Source organism: Hemibagrus wyckioides, linkage group LG21, assembly GCF_019097595.1.
Source record: "Hemibagrus wyckioides isolate EC202008001 linkage group LG21, SWU_Hwy_1.0, whole genome shotgun sequence".
NCBI classification, from domain to species: domain Eukaryota; kingdom Metazoa; phylum Chordata; class Actinopteri; order Siluriformes; family Bagridae; genus Hemibagrus; species Hemibagrus wyckioides.
In genome coordinates this window covers 302,296-306,616 of record NC_080730.1, presented here as the reverse complement: position 1 = coordinate 306,616, position 4,321 = coordinate 302,296, and the positions used below count along the sequence as shown (strand labels likewise).

Sequence of the window (4,321 nt, the reverse complement as noted above, 5' to 3'; positions counted from 1 at the left end):
CAGTCCTGAGTGAGAGTGTGTGTGTGTGTGTGTGAGTGTAGAACAGTTCAGTCCTGAGTGAGAGTGTGTGTGTGTGTGTGTGTGTGTGTGTGAGAGTGTAGAACAGTTCAGTCCTGAGTGAGAGTGTGTGTGTGTGTGTGAGAGAGTGTAGAACAGTTCAGTCCTGAGTGAGAGTGTGTGTGTGTGTGTGTGTGTGAGAGTGTAGAACAGTTCAGTCCTGAGTGAGAGTGTGTGTGTGTGTGTGAGTGTAGAACAGTTCAGTCCTGAGTGAGTGTGTGTGTGTGTGTGAGAGTGTAGAACAGTTCAGTCCTGAGTGAGAGTGTGTGTGTGTGTGTGAGTGTAGAACAGTTCAGTCCTGAGTGAGAGTGTGTGTGTGTGTGTGTGAGAGTGTAGAACAGTTCAGTCCTGAGTGAGAGTGTGTGTGTGTGTGTGTGAGAGTGTAGAACAGTTCAGTCCCGGGTGTTGAGGAGCCTAATGGCTTGAGGAAAGAAACTGTTACACAGTCTGGTTGTGAGGCCCGAATGCTCCGGTACCTCTTTCCAGATGGCAGGAGGGTGAAGAGTGTGTGTGAGGGGTGTGTGGGGTGTGTAAGAGTGTGTGTGAGGGGTGTGTGGGGTGTGTAAGAGTGTGTGTAAGAGTGTGTGTGAGGGGTGTGTAAGAGTGTGTGTGAGGGGTGTGTGGGGTGTGTAAGAGTGTGTGTGAGGGGTGTGTGGGGTGTGTAAGAGTGTGTGTGAGGGGTGTGTGAGGGGTGTGTGGGGTGTGTAAGAGTGTGTGTGAGGGGTGTGTGGGGTGTGTAAGAGTGTGTGTGAGGGGTGTGTGGGGTGTGTAAGAGTGTGTGTGAGGGGTGTGTGGGGTGTGTGAGGGGTGTGTGAGGGGTGTGTGTCTGTCCTCACTGTCCCCTGAAGGGTCTTGTGATCTGAGACGGTCCAGTTCCCAAACCAGGCAGTGATGCAGCTGCTCAGGACGCTCTCCATGGTCCCTCTGTAGAACACAGTCAGGATGGGGGAGGGAGATGGGCTTTCCTCAGCCTCCTCAGGAAGTAGAGGCGCTGCTGGGCTTTCTTGGTGATGGAGCTGGTGTTGAGTGACCAGGTGAAGTTCTCCACCAGATGGACACCAAGGAATTTGATGCTCTTGACGATCTCCACCGAGGATCCGTCGATGTTCAGTGGAGAATGGTCACTCTGTGCTCTCCTGAAGTCAACAACCATCTCTTTGGTCTTGTCGACGTTCAGGGAGAGGTTGTTGACTCTGCACCAGGCTGTTAGATGTTGCACCTCCTCTCTGTATGCTGACTCGTCGTTCTTGCTGATGAGACCCACCACGGTCGTGTCATCGGAGAACTTGATGATGTGGTTGGAGCTGTTCATTGCTGCACAGTCGTGAGTCAGCAGAGTGAACAGCAGTGGACTGAGCACACAGCCCTGAGGAGCTCCAGTGCTCAGTGTGGTGGTGCTGGAGATACTGCTCCCGATCCGGACTGACTGAGGTCTCCCAGTCAGGAAATCCAGGATCCAGTTGCAGAGAGAGGTGTTCAGGCCCAGGAGACTCAGCTTCTTAATCAGCTGCTGAGGGATGATTGTGTTGAATGCTGAACTGAAATCTATGAACAGCATTCGAACGTAGGAGTCCTTACAGTCCAGGTGTGTGAGGGCCAGATGGAGGGTTGTGGTGATGGCGTCGTCCGTGGAACGGTTAGGACGATACGCAAACTGCAAGGGGTCCAGCAAGGGTGGTAGCTGTGACTTGATGTGCCTCATGACGAGCCTCTCGAAGCATTTCATCACGATTGGTGTGAGTGCAACTGTGTGAGTGTAAGAAGAAGCTGAGTGGGAGGGTGGACACCCCATGGAGAAGTGTACATGGTTTTACTGATGATTTTAAACCAGAGTGGACGCACTGTATAAACCACCGTTAACTAAAAAATCTGCTGACCTCCAATGGAGGATTTTACACTGTATTATCTCTGTGAACTCTTTTATTTCTGTTTTAAATCCTGATGTTGCACATGATTGTCCTTTTTGTTCACAGAGAGAAACAGTTTTTCATGCTTTTATTCACTGCTCCAGGTTACAGTCACTGTTTGTGTTTTTACGGAGCATTTTAAGGTCTTTTATTGTTTTTACTTTTCAGTGTTTTATTTCTGGTTTTAAGTTTGACAGGAAACACCGGTTCAGGTGCCAACTGATTAATTTTATATTTGGTCAGGACAAAATGGTGATATACCTGAGCCGGAAAAAATTGCACAAAATACTGACTGTGAAGCTAAAAGAATTTTCTCCAGACTGATTAAATCAAGAATTTTAATTGATTTTAATTTTTATAAGAGTATCCATAAGAGTCACCTTGATCTATATATAATGTTATTTGTTTAAATAAAGGACTGTAAAAAGCCAAAAAACTCTCTCTCTCTCTCTCTCTCTCTCTTTCTCTCTCTCTGTGTGTGTGTGTGTGTGTGTGTGTGTGTGTGAAGAGAACAGCGGCGATGCGGTTTTACAAAATAAAATGTACAAAAAATGTACAAAAAATACATAACCAATTATGTATATAAAATTGAATAAATAATAATAAATTATATTATATAAACGCTCTATAGTGGGTTTTTATTATGAAAAATGAAAGCCGCTTTCTTCCGGCGGATATGACGCCATGCAGCGGGCGCTCTTGCCGTGTACAGTGTGATGAAAGTAGAACACTGTCACCTTCCGTGTGAATGTGTGTGTGTGAGAGAGAGAGACTGTGTGAGACTGTGTGTGTGTGAGAGAGAGAGACTGTGTGTGAGACTGTGTGAGACTGTGTGTGTGTGAGAGAGAGAGACTGTGTGTGAGACTGTGTGTGAGACTGTGTGTGTGTGAGAGAGAGTGTGTGTGAGACTGTGTGTGTGTGAGAGTGTGTGTGAGACTGTGTGTGAGAGTGTGTGTGAGCGCGCGAGTGTGTGGCGTTATAAGTTACATGGATAAATCATTATAACCGCTGTTCACCTTTACATAAGGTAAGAGTTGTGTGTGTGTGTGTGTGTGTGTGTGAGATGAGTTAGTTCCTTTTCTCAGCTCTATCTTGATTCTCTTCAGGTGAAAATGTTCTGGTGTGTAATCTCTCTCCTCTCTAACACTAACGTCTCCTTACTGTTACACCCCTTCTCTCTATTCTGCATTATGTGTGTGTGTGTGTGTCAGTGTGTGTCAGTGTGTTATTGTGCATTTCGGTGTGCGTGTGTGTGTGTGTGTAAAGTATGTAAGTGTGTGTGTTGTACTCATTGGTGAAGAGACATTGATGTATTTGTAAATTACAGCCTTTTTGTTGTGTTTGTGTAAGGATGTGGAGTCGCTGCTTTTCACACACACACACACACACACACACACACACACACACACACACACACAGTGTGTGGAATTTCTACTTTTGAATATGTAAATATTATGTAAATTGTGATTATTCAGAGCTAAAGGGATTAAAGTGTTTAGACTCCACCCGTCTCTGGGGGCGTGTACTTCATTATAATCAACTAAACCCTGAGACTGAAACTCCTCCATGTTAATATCATTAACACCACTAACTACACTATTAACTCTCTTTAACTCTCTCTCTCTAACTACACTATTAACTCTCTTTAACTCTCTCTCTCTAACTACACTATTAACTCTCTTAACTAAACTAAGCAACACGGGGTGTGTGTGTTCGTGTCGTTGTGTGTCATTGTCATTCTGTGTGTGTTGGTGTGTGTGTGTGTGTCATTGTCATTCTGTGTGTGTTGGTGTGTGTGTGTGTGTGTGTCATTGTCATTCTGTGTGTGTTGGTGTGTGTGTGTGTCATTGTCATTCTGTGTGTGTTGGTGTGTGTGTGTGTCATTGTCATTCTGTGTGTGTTGGTGTGTGTGTGTGTGTCATTGTCATTCTGTGTGTGTTGGTGTGTGTGTGTGTGTGTGTCATTGTCATTCTGTGTGTGTTGGTGTGTGTGTGTGTGTCATTGTCATTCTGTGTGTGTTGGTGTGTGTGTGTGTGTGTGTCATTGTCATTCTGTGTGTGTTGGTGTGTGTGTGTGTCATTGTCATTCTGTGTGTGTTGGTGTGTGTGTGTGTCATTGTCATTCTGTGTGTGTTGGTGTGTGTGTGTGTGTCATTGTCATTCTGTGTGTGTTGGTGTGTGTGTGTGTGTCATTGTCATTCTGTGTGTGTTGGTGTGTGTGTGTGTGTGTGTCATTGTCATTCTGTGTGTGTTGGTGTGTGTGTGTGTCATTGTCATTCTGTGTGTGTTGGTGTGTGTGTGTGTGTCATTGTCATTCTGTGTGTGTTGGTGTGTGTGTGTGTGTGTGTCATTGTCATT

At 45.5% G+C, this 4,321-nt stretch overlaps 1 protein-coding gene across 1 annotated transcript in view; it reads left to right on the top strand.

Moving 5' to 3' along the window:
- The first annotated feature begins 2,651 nt into the window (after positions 1-2,651).
- The window catches only part of slc11a2 (solute carrier family 11 member 2), a 43,240-nt gene continuing 41,570 nt past the window's right edge, over positions 2,652-4,321 (top strand). Inside the window, exon 1 of the mRNA XM_058373410.1 lies at positions 2,652-2,991. The gene's annotated coding sequence lies outside the window, so the exon portion shown is untranslated. The remainder of the gene's footprint in view (positions 2,992-4,321) is intronic.